The 19588-nt window shown below is 35.5% G+C and overlaps 1 long non-coding RNA gene across 1 annotated transcript; it reads left to right on the forward strand.

Moving 5' to 3' along the window:
* The first annotated feature begins 3430 nt into the window (after positions 1–3430).
* LOC107031044 lies at positions 3431–5137 on the forward strand. Its single transcript, XR_001458178.2, has 3 exons — positions 3431–3563; positions 4079–4167; positions 5084–5137. It is a non-coding gene; the product is annotated as an uncharacterized LOC107031044 (long non-coding RNA).
* Positions 5138–19588: the final 14451 nt, after the last annotated feature.

Here is a 19588-nt window from a genome sequence, read left to right on the forward strand (position 1 = left end):
TGGGTATTCCCCATCTTTTTATTTTAAGTATGATTTAGCTTCCGCAACAGTTTATTATCTTTAAGTATGCTCATGATCATGCCAGCAGAGTTAGCTTGGGATCACATGTGGTCCTAGGTTCCGTGTACGCGTCTCAGAGGTAGCTCGGGGCATGACACTTAGATTCACGAAGTCATCATTCTCTAGTCAAGGGTAGAATAATTGAAATATAATTAGTAAAATAAGTAAACAGTATACAAAGAGTATGAAGTTGGAGAATTAAAGTTCCAAATGTCAATAACTTTCATAGCACAATTTTCCAAGAGGTTCAATAACAAGATTGACCCAATATATACATCATGTCGTCACACCAAATAGGAGCAGGTATCAAGAAGGGCCAACGCCCTGTATCCAGAATGGTCAAAGGACAATAAACAGAGAACCAAGAACCATATTAAAAGTGGCTTTTTAGTTCGCACTTAAAATGTACAACTCCAATACTTAAGACGAACAAAAATCCAGAGTCAAGATGGAAAATGATCCTAATGAATAGGCATGCCAATAGTGACAAAGTCAAAGCCACAACAAAGACAGAGTCCCAACAAGAATGCCAAGTGATCAAACAATCACTACAAGTGGGCGAGTTATACAAGAGTATTTAACGTCTAAAAGGACAACAACACAACAATGCGAAGTTACAAGAGGTAATCAACGTACCAATAATAACTTTCAGATATACCAGCAGGTAAAAATACTACAAGTACAAGTTTATTCAAAAACCTCAATGCTTTAGCAAAGAAAAAGTCCAACACAACTTCAAGATTTCTGACCGTAGACCACCCAATGTATGAAGGTCCTCAACTTGTTCACAAAATATATACAACCTTAAAAATACAATTAAATAAATTATTTAATTCCTAGTATCTCAATATTGTCCAAGTAAAATAGGATAATCATCACTACTAAGCCTAGTTGTACAAATATGACTAAGCTCCCAAAATAGTATTTCTGCCCAACATAAGTACTACATGTCGCAACTTAGTTTTGAAATACGAAACGGAAAAGTTTGACTGTATATCCTTCATAAAAAATGTATTTACATCTATTAATATTGAAAATAATCGAGAATCATCATAAAATACTCTTTGTACAAAAACATATAATAAAAATACTAACAATTGAAAAGACAGGGTTTCTAATTCCAGTAGCTGGACAGAACTTGTCCTATGTTGCATCCCATATTTTTACTCTATAAAAGCCAAATTAGAGTTTTCAATAAGCATAAAAATTGTATAAATACGAATTATATTTCCAGATAATATTTATTATTTGTAATCAAAGGTATATTTAACGAGATATGATTAAATTACCAAACACTACCCAGTATTAAAATAAATTCTTTATTACTTACCAAGATGAAGTGTGTGTGTCGAATCCAGCCAAAAGGAGCTAGTTTTTCTTTTTATTTTGAAGAAAAACTCTTTAGATAATGTTATAATGTTCCTCTACTTGAAGTCGTACGGAATTCACAAGAGTAGGTGTGAAATATATAGCTACACAAATTATCCTCATCACATGGACAGATGTCACGAAAAGGTGTTGCCCAAAAAATTGTGTGCTACCCAAATTGCATACATATACTCCTATATATATACACTTGTTGCAAGAAGATTGAAATTAATTGTAATTCTAATTAGTCAATTTCAATAAATACCCCCATAAAATACCTTAAATTACGATAATGCTTATTTTAGGCACGTTTACAATTATCACAAAATTTAAAATTCCCAAAATGAGAATAAAACGTATTATAGTAATGCATGGATATGTAAATCATGGTCTAGTCTCTTATAATTCAATACAGTTGATTTAAAATTTGGTTTTTTAAAGAAGACTCATGTATAAAAGAAAACCCTAGTTTTGAGAGATTTAGAAATCATATTTTTGAGGGACCTCTTGGGGAAAAGAATACTAAGAGTTAAAGAAACCATACCTTCAAGACGGATCACCAAAAAATTGAGTAGAGTCTGGGAGGATTTGCTCTTCTTCTTCAACGTTCAAAGCTTCTTCAATAGAGGATGAATGTATAGAGAAAGTAGAGAGAGTTGAGAGCTTTTGGGTTTGATTTGGGGTTTTTGTTTTTGTGGGAAATTGTGGCGAAAAACTTATATAAATGCAATACATAAGCCTCCACTTAAATACTCAAAATACTTCTCATATAATTTTAACCCTTTAATGAAGTCAAGCTCAAATTCAAATTTCAAATATTTCATTGGGGAACAAGTTCGCGTCGCGTAGCTGCTCCCGTCAAATTTCCAATAATAATTTTTGAACCAGCGTAGTCAGAGATGTGCCCGCGTCACAGACCAAGATTTTATCCTTGGGTGTGCCAAGTCCGCGACGCGTACTGGGTCCCTCCAAGAACAAAAGATTGCTGCCTCTTGGAAGCTTTTTTTTTTCCCAATGTGGGGTCCCTTCGTGGACTCCTCGGGGGATCCTTGGTGGGTCGGACCTACATGTTTTGTCCGTATTTACATTATTTTACTTATTTAATGTATTTTTACAAGTTTTACACTTCATACAACATTCCCAAACCTTCACAAGACCTAAGGATGTTCACTAGTTCAACATCGCTAGTTTCCGTATGTCATGGTCATTTCTTCGCGTTTTTGTTCTAACACTTCTTTAACAAGTGTATTACACTTATTTAGGTCTAAAATAATCATTAGTCATTTTCTAAGACTCTAACCAAGGTTGTATAATTTTTGGAGTGTGTCAATACTCCCCCTCTTAGGAACATTCGTCCCCGAATGACACCTTATACCTTTATAAGAGAGAGACTCAAGACTTGCAGCCCAACCCAAAAACAATATATCAAATGAGTCACAGTTCATTTGAGGAAATCACCACTCCTTTCAACACAGAATTATTGATTAACACATAGGAACTTAATCCAGAACCTACCACATACGTGAGCTCAACTTTATATATCATATAAAAAGGAACTACCTTCTACATTTCAATATGAGCTCAATTTGAACATCAACAGTTGTAATGCTGATTTCTTATAAAAACAACATCAATTATGCTTAATAAAATTTCTATTCCCTCCAATATTTTTAACACTCCCTCCCATTTTTATTGGCCAAAAAAATAAACATTAATTAATAATAAAACAAAAAGACTTTCTATTTCCTTCTCCCTTTCCCTTTCCTTTTCTGAAGAACTCACGCTTTCCCTTTTCCTTTCACTGATATTGTGCTGAAGATGGAGCTAAAGATCGAGCTGCAAAACTCATCGAGCTGACCGAGCTTTCTCTTCTCCGAGCTGAATATTTTGTCACGGTAAGAGCTGCAAAACTTGCGTGTTAAATTTGTTTTGACATTTATGTAGCTATAAAACTTTTGAAACATGTAGATTCTCCTGAGTAGCTAAGCAGAAACACAGAAGAAATGAGTTGAAGATTCTCCTCCCCAGATTTTGATTTGCTCGACGAAATGAAGAGTTGATGCTGAAGAACTGGGGATCGAAGAAATAAAAATCGAAGAGCTGAAGGACGGAAGCTGAAGAACTGATTTCATCAAGTAAGTAGAAATTTAGACTTACAAATTTACAAATTTCATCAGTCGTTTTTGCCATAAGTATAGATAGTAACTCTATTTGCTGGAAATCTGTCAAAACGTGGCTGGGTCGACGGACCTCGCGACGGGACATCGTGGTCACGACGAGCCGTCGTAGACCTCTCGACGGGCCACCGTGGACCTCGCGACGGGACGTCGTAGTCATGAGAGGCCGTCGTATTCATGACGGGCCGTGGTCATGACGGGCCGCCGTGGTCATGATAGGCCGTCGTGGTCATGACGGGCCGTCGTGGTCATGACGGGCCGTCGTGGTCATCCGTCGTGGTCATGACGGGCCGTCGTGGACTCCGTCGTCCCATACTTGCAAGTTTCTTCTGCTACTTCTCTGATCTTCATGACGAACATGCAGGACGGACCGTCATGGCTACGACGGTCCGTCACGCTTTCCGTTACAGCTGAAATTTCAAATTGATTAATTGTTAAATTTCTTAATTTTGTGTTCTTTCTTGATGGAACAGATTTGTTTACTAGAGGAATTGATATTCAAGCAGTTAACGTTGTTATCAATTCTGATTTTCCTAAGAACTCAGAAACGTATTTGCACAGGGTATGTATAACAGATCTTTGATCTTGCTTATTGACTTATATATTGTTTTTGCTATTTCATCATTGGTAATTTATTGTTAGTGGCTTTGGTTTGAATTGAGCTAAGGTTTTGTTTCTCTTGACCACTATTCATCTTGCTTGTTTGGTATGGTTGAAGTGTAGTTTTGCTATGTCAGATTTAGTTTCCTTGTTTGATCGTGTGGAACATATTAACTACACAAGGAAACTAATCTAATTTTCTTTAATTTTTGCTGCTGCTGTAATCTACAATCTGGACTTGTCTCTCTTTAGTTGTTGTTAATGTATTTGGTTTAAATTGAGCTAAGGTCTTGCTTCTTTTGTTTCACTGTTTTTTTGGCATTTGTATAGAACATTGGCATGGTATGGAATCTGCAATCTGCAGATTTGTTGTTAATGTTTTCTGTAACTGCTGCTTCTATATATAAATATTTCTGTCAGTAAACTCTATTTTCTTTCTTATTATATAGAATATCCATGTTATAACCATAACTTTTGACATCCTAGTAGAAGGCATGCTTCCATAACTACAAACAAATAAACAAATAATTATTAGGAGAATCTAATTGTTTGTGTCTCCTCATTAATTCCTTTTTTCTTTAGTGTTCGTGTTAGTTTGCGTGCATCATGGTTATTGTATAACACCAAATATTTTATATTGTTTCTTATGAAGTTTGAACCCTAATGCAATTATTCATTGTTGTTGAACTCATTTGGAATTCTAGACACCTAAGGGAAGATCATCTACTTTGAACATCAAAAGACAAGTAGGCATCTACTTTGAACATCAAAAGATGCAATCTAATTTTCTGTAACTGCTGGATTTCTTGCCTCTCTATATTGTTGCAATCTGAACTTCTTACCTCTTCTATATAACTGGCAATATCTTATTTGTGTAGGGAAATGGAGGTGATCAAATTTGAAGTGGATGATGAAGAGTTTTTGAACTATTGTAAAAGTTTAAATACATATTTGATTTATTGTGTACACATTTAGAATATTGATGTATAAGTATGGGTATGTACACAACACATACTATCTTTTAGTTGTACATGAAATATTTCTCGAAGTTTATTTGAAATATATAGCTTCAATTTAATGATTAATTAGTTCATTTTGTGTTTTAGGTCACTTGTATGTATGTAAATATATTATATATATTTGTGCTACATGTAGGCTTATAAATGTTGAAGTTACACTCTGTAAGTGTTGCTCTAAGTAGATAAAAAGTTACACTTTGAAAGTGTTGCAATAGATGACCAATAAAAGGCAACACTTTTTAAGTGTGACCAATAAATCTGAAAAGGCAACGCTTTTAAGTGTAGTCTAACAAAAAATAGGTGTTGCTAATGCATGTCTTCAAAGCGTGCCCTTATACCTATTTGGCTACGCTTTATAAGTGTATCGAAAGATGGAAACATTTGAAAAGTTTTTCCTAATGTCAAAGGTTACGCTTCTTTTGGGCAGCCCCTTAAAAGTGTTGCTGAATGTCAAAAAGTGTAGCCTTTTATCAAAGGCCACACTTTTTGCTAGTTTAGGCTACACTTACGTGGTGTTGCTGTAGGCTGAAAATGGTGTAGTGTCAGGAAGAATTTCGGGCATGTCTTCAGGAAAAAACTTCAGAAAATCCTTCACTATGGGTACCGACTTTAAGGGAGGGACCTCAGATTCAAGATCCCTAACTCGAACTATGAGGTAGAGAAAACCCTTTAAAATCAACTTGCATGTTTTTTAAGAAACGGAATGATCTTAACCCTAGGATTTGAGTTTCCTCCCTTCCACTCAAAGATGGGTTCATTTCGGAATTGTTATTTTACTACCATATCCTACAATAAATAGAGGCAAAAAAGCACGCAACCAATCCATTTCCAATATGACATTAAAATATAAAATATCAAGTTCTATCAAGTCAACTAATGTTACATTATTGGGCAAGGAAACAGAGAAATTTTTATAGACTCATTTAGCACCACAGAATCACCCACTGGGGTAGAAACCGAAAAAGGTTAATCTAAGATATCGGGTAGTATATCAATTTTCATGGCTACAAGAGGGGTCACAAAAGTAAATGTACCACTAGGATCAAACAATGCATATACATTAAAGGAAAATAATTGTAACATACCGACAACCACATTTGGAGAGCTCTCTTGATCACCTCGGGTTGGAGAGCATAAAAGCGATTCTTTTTAGGGGAATTTGGATTTGGGGTACTTACTTGAGCTTGAGTATTTTCACATCCTTGAGCTTTCATCATAGGAAAATATCTTCATGCGACCACTCTTTCAGCAACCATAGAAATTTCCCATGCCAACTAGGCACTTGCCTTCAAGTTCTCTTCCACATTTTGAACAAAGAGGCTTCTTAACATAGAAACCACCACCTTTACCCTCTTAGGGATTGGTAGTATACACCTTACTCTTATTGATCCTTGGAAAATTAGGAGATCCTTATTTGGAAAACCTCTTCTTGTACCTTCATTTATCTTAACCTTAAATCTAGTCTTAGAAAAATTTTCATCTTCATTTCTCACCTTCTTCAACTCTCTACCATCTTGCTTAAGATATTTCTCTTCAATTTGTTCGACATGAACAATGAGACGAGAAATGTTCATGCTATGATTAAACATAGCCTACCTACATTCATTAACCACAAGTTCATATATCCCCATAACAAATTTATTCATTTTAGACCTAGAATCCTCAACCATAGTAGGATCATGCTTTGATATTTGAGTGAAGATGAGACTATACTCCTTTACGCTCATACCACCTTATTAAGGGTTAAGAATTCTAGAATCTTCCTCTCCCTTAATTCCAAAGGGAAAGAACCTATAAAGGAAAGTCATCTTGGACGCCTCCCAAGTAACCCGACCTTCTCTAACCGGCCTCTCATCATTCCATTGCTCATACAACACTTCAGCCACATCTTTGAGTTGGCAAGCGGCTAATTTTGCCTTTTCTTTAGAAGACACCCCCATGGGATCAAAAACTTTGAACACTTCATAAATGAACCCTTGTCGATCCTCCTCCACCTAAGAACCATAGAAGTAGGGGGATTCATCCTTGTGAAGCCCTAATCCTTGAAGCGGTTGCTTTAGCATTGCGATTCACTTGTACCATTGTATCCTTAGAAACTTGAGTAGCCAATACTTGAGTCAATCTATGAATAGTCGTCCGTATCTCAACGTTAGACATAGCCCCTTGTTCAATATGAACTTGAGGGTTTTGAGGAGCTTGAGGGGGAAACGGCTCATTCAAATTCTCCTCCTCAGCTCTTCTAGAATTCTTCCTCCTTGTGTTCATTGCCTATAAGGACAATAAAAGGATTAAAAGAAAGGACTAGACAAAGCTAACAATCTTAGGAACGATTAAGAAATAAAAAGAAAGTGAAAGATCCTAATCATCACATAGTCTCTCATTCATAAGTGTGGCGCGCTTCAAAATTATGAATAAGACCCTATATAGACGTAGTTTAGTGAGTCATCAATACTAATATCACTTCAACCTAATGCTTTGATACCAAGTTTGTTACGATCTAAACTACCCCCTAGAATTAGACAATCCCTTGGCATACTTCATAGCACATCACAAGTTAAAAATACGGAAAAATTTAAACTTTTTACATAAACGTATTGAGGTTTGCATTTACCTCTAGCATAGGAAGCTTACATACGCTTCTCTCTTAGACAATATAACAATACATAGGAATTTAGTATAATACTTTGTCTCTCATAGAACCATCTAAATAGAACATAACATTCTGGCATAGCCCTTATACAAATTCAAAATTGCCACGTAGGGCTTACAATAATACCTTCAACTATAGGAGAGAAAAGAATGTCTCTAGACAATACAAATACAATTAAGGTAAACTACGTGGTACAATCCTCAAACTAGAGGACCTACCAAAACCTAGAGAGTTTATTCCAAGCCTTCATTCTTTAGCCTCAAGTAATTCAATGGCCCGAACGTACAATGTTTTGGAAAAGGGAACAAATATGGGTTAGTATAACACACATGTACCACATATGGTCCCTATGCATAAAAATCATTAGTGCAAAAGAAAAGGCTCAATTTCGATAAAACCATGCATAAATATCTCCACATGCACTTATAAGGACCATCATAAGTCAACCAAACAAATAAGAAACTCAAGCAACACTTTTGCAACACCTAGAATAAATCCCCATAACACTATAAAAGGCAGTGTATCACATTAAGCAACTATATTCATACTTGCAACATATTCTCATATTTGTATAAAATGATTCATACATCAATTCTATTCATAGCTTATCCACATAATCATTATCATAATCATAATCATAAAAGAACACTACTAGAACCATCCCTTAGGATCCCACATGTTCAATGTGTATTAGAAGTCCCATACCCCCCTCACGCTATAACGACCTGTAAGTACACCCTAGAAGATGGGGGCATACCTAGGTCAGAACAAGGCGTACTTGTCCCTTTGGGGTATTATACAAGACTTTAAACTGTCATTTATTATATAAGATGTGTAAAATAGTGCGAAATTAAAACTTTTCACGTCATTTATAATAAAAGCGAAACTTCTTTCATAAATGCAAAGAATAGTCTCATCGTCACAAGCAAACAAAAAGACACAACATAAATATATAACAAGCCTTAATATTAGAAACTAAGAAACATAGACTACGACCTCGAATATATGAGGGCATAACAAGTCTTGAGAGAGTCGATTACCAAGAGTAATTTTAGGACAAGCATAATTTACATAAGAATAGCATAATAATTATCATTTATGATGTAAAACAGAACTCCCATGATTTTAGGACCAAGGCATAATTTTACAGTAAACCAAATTCCCTTTATAGTGAACCCAAGTGATTTCACAGTGAACACATTCACACAAAATACAGTGAACCCATTTCTTTAGAGGTTTCCCTAACAAAGTTATCCTAAGACTCACTAAGTTAAGACATGAAGGAACAACCCATACAACCCCTTCAATACACATCTAAGTGATACATAAGACTACAAATCATAGGCTTACCTCGCATGAGCGAGAAGTCCACACCACTATAATTAGATATAAGAAGAGCATTTATACATTAAAGACTTCACCTAAGTGCCCTACTCCAATGGAACTTGTAAGTAACATTTAGTGCAATGTGAGAGTAGCATGTCATACTACAACTCCCACTTAGTGCCACTCAAGGATTAACTTGGATCAATCACACCACATTCATATCAAACACAGTTAACTTATTCCCTTTAAGGTTTCGTTTATCATGTTATCCTAAGACTCACTTATTTAAGACATGAAGGAACAACAACCCATACAACCCCTTCAATACACACCTAAGTGATACTTAAGACTAGAAACCATAGGCTTACCTCACATGAGCAAAAAGTCCACACCACTATAATTAGACATAAGAAGAGCATTTATACGTTAAAGACTTCACCTAAGTGCCCCACTCCAATGGGAATTGTAAGTTATAGTTAGTGCAATGTAAGAGTAGCCTCTCATACTACCACTCCCACTTAGTGTCACTTAAGGATTAACTTGGATCAATCACACCACATTCATATCAAGCACAATGAACTTATTTCCTTTGAGGTTTCCTTTATCATGTTATCCTAAGACTCACTAAGGTAAGACATGAAGGAACTGCACATACACCCCCTTCGATACACACTTAAGTAATCCTTAAGACTATCAAGCATAGGCGTACTTTTCACGGGATACAAGTCAATACTCTATAACTAGACACTAGAAGAACATTCATACAATTCATATAAAACACACTAAGACTCCACTTTCTGAATGCCTAATTGTGCAATCGATAAATATTATCCCATACCATCACCTACCCTATATAGTACACTCTTTTAGGAGACTTAGTTCATTCATTCTTTTTCTTGGGCTCGCTTAACCGACATTGACCATGAGAGCTACATATGGAATCCCGATCTTAGTTCTTATCGGATGAGGTATCACCACTAGCCTAGAGTAGGGTCATTCTTTTAGCTTTTACATGGCTTCTCAAATAGTTACACCTATGTGGGCGCATAGTTATGGGATAAGGAGATTGATTCTAAATTAGTCACTCTCTTCTCATGAGGAGTTTTAATCTCAAGAGGTAAATTGGGTATGATATCTCTACTTAGAAAATGTACCCCCTTTTTCAACCTCTCGCTGCTAAGCATAACTCCCCCATGGAATCTTAAACATTCATTACTATAGTTGAAGGAATAATTGTTGGATACCATATCACTACTCACAACGGGTTTTCATCCTTCATCCTATCTTAGAAAGATCTTAGGAGGTAGTGAGATTGCTACTAAACACTTCATCTAAACTCACGAAGAGTGAACACCCCAAAATACATGTGAGCACACCTTGCACATAATCCTCATTGCACATAATCACCATTTCATTACATTGAAGTCTAGCCATGCTTACATCTTCATTTTTTCAAATCTCACACACTAGCATGCTCAACATATACACATACTTTATATAGACATAATCTAAACAAACAAACAAAAAGTTCCACAAGATACATCAACAAGAAAATCATCATTTCAACTTTACTTCATACATCAAACCTTAAAGGCCAAACTCAAAATACACATACAAATAAAATATACTAAAGAACATCATGTAAAACCGACACCAAAGGTGCACCATACCACTCAAGAACATTTCACAATGAGAGCTAACAAAATAACCAATTTACCCTTTATCAATACTACATCACCTATAATGAATTCCTAAATATTTCATCATAATATAGCCCTTAGGTAAATAGCTAAACCATAATATATACATAAAAAACTAAAGCTAAAACACTACAACATCATGTTCATTTAACACATTTCTTAAGCAAAAAGTTAGATATATTCATAAGCATTGTTTCGTTAGGGCGTTGATGTTAAAATCATCATCTAATACTAAAAACAACATATTTTAATCATTAAAATATTTTTATATGAAGAACCATGCTAAGAGTCAAAGACAGAAGAAGATAGGGTTTGAAAACACTTCTAAAAATCATTTAGATATGACTCCTTGAATGGAAGAGAGTTCAAGGATGACTACCATACCTCAAACAGAAGGAAATCCACTAAATTTTGATTAATAAACGTCCTCAACTAGCCCTCCTAGCCCTTCTTTGGGTTCTAGCTTCTATGGAGTTTTGAGTGAGTCTTTCTTGAGTGAGAGAGTTTGAATATTTGAAATGAGGGGTCTTGTCTAGGTCTAGTACTTAAAACCAATTTAATACTTTAAAAAACCTAAAAGTATCATCCTAGGTTCATAAAAGACTTAGTTAATTTAAAAAACACCCCAATCCAAGGCAACAACGTCCAGCAGCTTTTACTGGACTACAATCGACGAACCCAAGCAACGGGGAGTCGATTGAACTATGGCTCATGCTACTAGGCGTCGTTTGGGTCTGCAGCTAAGATCCACTGGCCAAGTCCGTACATATGGACCTAGACGAAGGGGCGTGGATTGACCCAAGGGGCGTCGATGACCTCCGTCGTTTGAGGCTTGTTTTGGGTAGTCTTGGAAGATTTTGCCTAGACGTTGGGGTCCTCCTATAGGGACCCTTGTGGGTCCTAGGTGGAGCCATACCTAGACGTTGAACCCCTAAACATAGTCTTTTAGGTAATAGGAACATCCCACACCAATTCCAATCGAAACGAACACGTAAAACTCGCTAAAGCACACTAAGACGCATAAGTACTTTCTAAGGTACACCTTTCGAACGTCATGGACGTGCTCGGATGTTTTACTTCAAAAATCCACCAAACTTTAGATGCTACCTCAAAACATCATTATTAACCATTTTAACTAATGAACACATGTGAAGCCCTACTTTGACCTAGTTCATTTTATGGTAATACATTCTCCCCCACTTGGAATAACATTAATCCTCGAATGACACTAAACATTTTTAAGGATAACAAGGACTCAATGTCACATCCCAATACTAAACCCTTGAAGTTAGGGCAATATCGTATTGCAACTGGCGTACTTGATCTCTCGGAGGTCTCATACAAGCCCTTACATATCATTCATCGTATAAATATAGTGAAAAGTAGTGCGGAATTTAAACTTTTAACAAAAGATATAATAGTCTTTAAAAACTTTTTCATATAGATTGATAGGAAAAGTTAAGTCTAAATATTATCAAACTTGAGACAAAAAAAATACTTAGGACACGGCCCATACACAATACTAATATAGAAATACATAGTCTATTACGATACTTCAAATGGAAACATAAAAGACATATATGCCCACGAATCAAATGAGGACATACTTCAACATCTTTTGAACGATGCTACAGTCCAAGTCTTCCTTCCCAAATGCCCCTCACCTACCAACAACTATAGAGATATACGAAAGCATGTATTAGTACAACCACATGTACTAAGTATAACATAATGCATAAAAATCATGAAAACAGACATTTAGCAGAAATATGCATCTTTTCATTTAAAAATCATACTATAATCATAAGAACAATATTCAACAACCTAGAAACACATAAGATAACATTTAAACGATTTAACCCAATTTTTAGCTTACTTAACAATAAAATATATTCACTGTACAGTGAAGGAATTCACTGTTACAGTGAAGGAATTCACTGTTACAGTGAAGTTCTTCTTGTTCCTTCTAAACACGTATTAACGTGTAGTCTTCTCACTAAAAGCTATCCTAAGACCCACTTAAGTAACTCAAAGAGAGACCGCCCATAAAACCTCCCTAAGCATACCTAAATGAGCATCGAGAATACTCATAATGAGACACATACACAATTACAAGATATCAAACATATCCACATAAGATAACATGACATTCTCATTCCAAAGGATATCAAAAGACCTACATAACTAAATCGAGAAGATAATGTCCATGATTGACCTCTTCAAGATTACCGAAGTAATCCTTAAGACTACCTAAGGTTTAGATCATGTCCACATAATCAACCAATTTCCCTAACTAGAGTCATTCTTAAGACTCATCTATGTAAGATATGAAGTAACCATTCATATTCTCCCTTCAAACCATAACTACACAATCCTTAACTACTCTGGATAAGTACTTATTCAGTTAACATACTTTCTAAACTTATCTCATTATATTCATTAGTTCATTTAGGAGACATTCTACACATACAGGACATTCAAGTAATGATCATGGACAAGACCTAGGAACTCCAACTAACACCTTAAAATCCAATTGTGCAATGTCTAGATAGTGTCCCATACCACCATCTAAACTTCATAGAACTCTAATGCTAATAGGTATTCCACATGATGAGAATAGGAAGTAACCGACATAGACCATGATAGCAAGACATAGAATCAAATGTCCTAACCTACTCCGATAAGGGTATTCTACTTGTCAATGGTAGAACTTTGACACATCCCATATAGGCACATGGTTAAGGAATATGAACGGCATGCTTTGTAATCTAGTCTCATTATTTCACTAGAACTACTTCCCTTACCATACTCACTCGGTGCTAGCCTTCTTTTTCATAGAGTAATTCAATTTAAGTTTCATATAAAAGGGTCCTATATGTAGTTCATAACCCAATTACATTTACCCTACCAAAGAGGTCCTTTAGGATTACCCTACAACGGCGAAAGAAGCTCATGATGGCTTTCCTATGTTTTAATATGATGCCTTTCCATCCAATTGACCTTAAGTCCATTATTCCTTTACTTTGAAGGATACCATTACGGGTAATGACTTCAACATTCATAACCTTACTGATATACCGTGGTTTCATGGTATTTTAATTATTTTTCCTTAAGTTTAGTGTGTGTCCAAAAGCCTTTTTGTATTGTATTTTACGTAAGTTTCTCTTTAATTGAAGGAAATCTGTCTAAAGACGAACGTGGAAGTTTTTGAGCAAGAAATGCAGAAAAGTTACCACCTACGGAGCTTTTGATGGCCCGTCGAGCTTGTGACAGTCCGTAGGTGGCATCGTAGTGAAGCTGCTGAAGGAAGATGGGGAAGTCTGACCTAAGTGTGGGATTACGGAAGTCCATGACGGACCGTCATAGCCACGACGGTCCGTCCTGTTGGTGCGTCGTGATGATAAGAGAGTAGTCCCAGTACCCAAATCCCAAGAAGTTTAAGTATTATGAAACGAAGACCCTCGACGACTGTCGTGCTTGGAACGGTCCGTCATACCTGTTCGTCAAGGGTAATGATGAAAGCAACAGAAGAATTTGTAAAGTATAGGATGACGGAGGCCATGACAACCCGTCGTGACCACGACGGTCCGTCATGAGGTCCGTCGACCCAGCCGCGTTTTGATAGATTTTCAGCAATTAGAATCCTTCTTTTATTAGGTTTTGTTTTTTATAAATAGTTCGAAAAACCTCATTTTTGGGGTTAGACTCTTTGTTAGTAGGCTCTTTGATATTAGACTTTTTGATTGTTAGAATTATTGGAGAATCCTTAGTTCACTGGTTAAAGAATTGAAGGATTAATTTCATCAATTGTTATACTTTTTCTGGAATTGATTGTTGGTGATTTTGTTGATTAATCAAGTGAATTTCTGGATTTTATTCTTTCTCATTAAAGTAAGTGCATAAATTCTTATATTAAATATATGAATATTGTGATTATAACTATGGGTAACTAAACTCCATAACTAGGGTTGTGGGAACCACGGGTGAATAATGAGGTAAAATCTAACTAAAGTAACAATTCCAGAATAGTGTCTTGCATGCATTGATTATTCTTTCATTTAGAAGTCTTTTTATTGGATGCCCAACGTTAGAACTCGCCTTAATGCAACTTGCCGGACCAAGGAAGTAGATAATAGGAAAAGAATTATCAACATAGATTTAGTGTATACTATCTACAAATTAGTGTTGATTGGTACGAGGTAATAAATTTGTCAAATATCGAATACAATGCTTAATATGAGGTAAAGTTAAGGGTTAGTATAGCAACACATGTAGCCGGACCAAGGTGTCGAGTGAAATTTTCTAGATGTCGGACCAAGGATTTAGAAATACATAACTTATTACTTTACATGCAAGATACTAGGAAAGATTTGTTATAGTTAGAAATATCAAGTTAGGAACCTGTGGGGAACACTTAAACCCTAGTTACTTTTATTAGTTGATTAAGCTCCAAGATTTGAACCTGTTAGTTGTTTACTTTAATTTAGCTAATTATTTTCATTAATTTAGATATAAAAAACACCCTTTATTGTCTTTTGTTTTCTAAGGAAATAATTGACTAAATAATAGTAATAATAGATTAAAGTTAAGTCTGAACTATTTTCCTCGTGGGCACGATCCCAACCTCATTAGTTGTGTTCTTTACTTGATACGACCACTTTACTTCTTATTTGAGAAGTAAGTTTGAGCGTTATCAAATTTTGGTGCCGCTGCCGGGGAAAGTAGTTTTAGATTAACTTAAACTTATTGCTAAAGTTTAGTCAATATTTTCTTGATTTTAGTTTGTTTATTATTTTTTGGTTCTTGCAGAACTATCTACCTTGTATGCCAAATACACGGAGAGGAAGAGAATCCTTGTTTCCCTACGATCACGAATTAGAGCGTACACTACGCAATATGAATCGAAACTTGGGTATTAACGATGATGATCCAAACCAGAACATCCCAGCTCCGGTTGATGTTCATGGTCAGTTATTACCCGATGATCCGAGTGAAAATCAACAAAGGGGACAAAATCTCGCTCCACGACCTCAAGAATACTACAGAAGCTATGATAATATTGTAGACTCTGATGGGCCACTTGTCTTGCCCCCTCTACGACAAGGCCACATCTTTGTGTTAACTAGTAGTCTGATGCAAATGCTCACTGCTAGAGGTTTGTTTTCAGGGCTACCTTCTGAGGACTCACATGCCCATATAGCTAAGGTAAAGATTATATAAACTTACAGCTTTGGAAAGAAACTAAAGAAAAAATAGATTCATTTGAAGAATTACTAATAAATAATGTATACATGTATCTAAGAACTCAAGAAGATGAATATTTAGAATATATTGAAAATAACGCCAATGAATTACAACAATTAAAATTACTAAAAAGGGAATATTATGAAAAAATATTTTATTAAAAACATGAAGAGTAATACAACATCAAGTAAGGAAACTAAAATAACAAAAACCAAGATAGATAGAAAGGTGCGAAAGATATGGAAAAAGTTAAAACCTTTATACATAGAATATGAATTATCACAAGTTACTAAAACAAGTAATGATAAGACAAATCATTTGATAAACATAATTTCAAAAACAGAACATAAATATGTTTATTATTTGAAAAAGCAATATGAACAAAGAAATATATAAGCAACAATTGATAGAAAAGATAGATGAAAAAAGACAAGAACTACAACATAGGAAAGAAAGATTAATAGAAAACATGTTAGCAGGAGTATGCAATAAATCAATATTAGCACAAAGAAAATTTATATTTATGTTAGAAATTCAAATAGATCACCTTGAATATAAATTACAACATAGCATAATTTATAAATTATAATGAATAAAGAAGAGTTTGCAGTAGATGAAAAGACATATGAAAATCAAGATGGATTAATGATAAAAATAATATTTTCAAACCTAGGAAGACGATTGAAAAAAATAGGAAATAATTTATATTTAATGTTAGAAAAAGAAACGGCAAAATTAGAAGATAGTCTAACAGCTATGATAAGAATAACAAAAGAAAATGATGAAATAGACAAATCAAAAGAAATTGAAAAAATAAAAATACAAGCAAAACAAGAAGTACAACATTTAGAAGAAATAAAAAATACAAGAATAAGTGAATTAGAAAAAGAATTAGCTAGGTTAAAATTATTATATGAAACTAAACAAAAAGATAAACAGATAGAAAAAGAAAAAGAGCTAGAATTAACTAATGAAATAAAAGAGATGGAAGAAAAACTAAATGAAGACCTTGAAATAAATGAAATAGACGAAAATGAATCAGATACAATAAATGACAAAAAATCAGAAATAAGTGATATAAATGAGACATACACAGAAATTCTAGAACAAGTAAATAAACCAAAAAAAAATTAGAAATAAACACAGGAGATATGAATCGACCTAGTACGTCAAGAGTTAAAACTCCAAACAATAGTCCCAGAAATAGTCCTAGAATTAGTCCTAGATGGACACCACCAACTTATTATACAGAAAGTTATCAACAATCAGATAGAACTAACGCAATATGGAATTGTTATGCCTCGTATTTTTTTTATATACGTAGTGCGCGTCATGATCTAGTAGACGTAAGTCCGGGGAATGAGATTTTATTTTAAGTTCCAACTTATTAAGGAAATATTAGGCAAGGATGTTAATTCCAAATGTGATATTAAGTATGATTTGGTTAATGTAAGTGCCATTAACTTTAAGTGAGGGATTAATTAGTGGCTGATTTGGATTAATGTAATCCAGTGGGCCTCAACACTCATAATTGGTGGCTGATTAGGATTAATTTAATCCAGTGGGCCCCACCACTCAAGGAAAAAATTTAAAAGGGATCAGATTGTGAGCTGGCCTTAGTGGACAGGTGTAGAGGGGGGCTGCCTCCACTTCATACTATTAAATGAGGTGGAGAAATCCACTCCATGCTAAATAAAGTGGTGAAATGCATTGCTGCATATCATCTTCTTCTTCACCACTTGTCTTAGGCAGCCATGGAAATGGAGAAACCAACCCTGCAACTCTTGGCCAGCAGCTGCAAATAATTTGGTTAGTAATCTCCTTGTTTGGTGTGTTAATTCTTTAGAATACCCTTGTTAATTAACCATTAATATTAAGAAGGGGGCGTGACCAGTAGCTTAGGAAGTTTGTTTTAGTTATTGAATGTGCTAAGTATGAACGGAAACCATAATCGGATTATTAGTGGTGTCGTGTTGGTGCTTGGGCTGTTTTGATTAAAGCAAACTGCGGGAAAATTCTGTTTTGGCATTATGTATATGTTAAATGTGATTATGAGTATATACTCCAAAGGATGAATACGATAAGGTAGATGTGTTGCGAATTATAAACGAGTTATCGCTCGGTGTGTCGTTGCTTCGCTGCTATGGTTGCCGAGACGGAACTGTTTTGGGGAGGGGGCTGTTTAATATGATTCGTTGGGTTATATGTGTTATTGGTATTGCTGTGGATAATTTGGGTTGTTGTCGGATTGGGACGAAGTAAGAAAAATAGGGGAAGTGTTGCCGAATTTTCGTTAGATTATTAGCTAGCTTACAAGAAAGTAAAGTGCGGTGTTTATCTAATTGCGGCACGATTGTTGTTTGTTATAGATTAATAGCTTGAGCAGTAAATATTGGACGTGCGGCTCGATTATACGGTATGTAACGCTGTCCCTTCTTTCTTTGTTTGGCATGACTTTTAAAAATAAGCGAATAACGGACAGGTTTGATACTTACCTCTAGAGCGTCTAGGTGACGTCTATTCTTGCTTCCACAATTATTCCTCTATATATCGGCTATGTCTAAGGCTATGATGATCTCTCATATCTATGGTAGTGCTTCTTAGAGTCATTGAGATTTTACGTTTCCATATCGTATTAAAGGTTCATAATCTTGATAAAACATTAATCTTTGGTAATACTCCTTGCTGGTTCACGTTGATTGTTCTATTGAGTTATAAGAAATGATTTTAATTGCATATGGTTGCTCATAATATTCTGCTCGTGCATAGAGTCATTTATCATTTCACCGAGTCCCAGGCCGGGTAATGTTCGTGCGGAGTTTCTTGCGTATGTCACCGAGTTCCTCACTAGAGGGACGGGTATGTATATTATATATATGATTGGTGATGAGGATGGTTATGATGATGATGATGACGGCGATGACGTGATGATTATTTTGCCGAGCCCCTTACTAGGGAAGCTGGGCACCTTATATGTTAAAGATATGCATGATTTTCACTTAAAAGGGTACATGTGTAGCGATATTTTGTTTCGACTTGCCATATTGGTATCCTGTCATCTTTACCTTATGCTTTACATACTCAGTACATTGTCCGTACTGACCCCCCTTTCCTCGGGGGGCTGCGTTTCATGCCCGCAGGTGTAGACGCACAGTTCGGTGGTCCTCCCGCCTAGGATATCTACTCTGTTGATTGGAAGATCTCCACTGTTCCGGAGCCCAGTCGTTTTGGTACATAACTTTTTGTGTAGTCTTTTGCTCGTCTATGGGTATGGCGGGGCCCTGTCCCGTCGAGTTTCACTACTGTACTCTTAGAGGTCTGTGGGCATTATGTGGGTTGTATATATATATGTTTTGGATAATGGTTTGGGATGTCCGCTTGTACAGGGGCAGCCTTGTCGTCTGCATACATCATTGTGTATTGTGTAGTGGCAGCCTTGTCGGC

The sequence above is a fragment of the Solanum pennellii genome, chromosome 1 (genome assembly GCF_001406875.1).
Source record: "Solanum pennellii chromosome 1, SPENNV200".
In the NCBI taxonomy this organism is placed as follows: Eukaryota; Viridiplantae; Streptophyta; class Magnoliopsida; order Solanales; family Solanaceae; genus Solanum; species Solanum pennellii.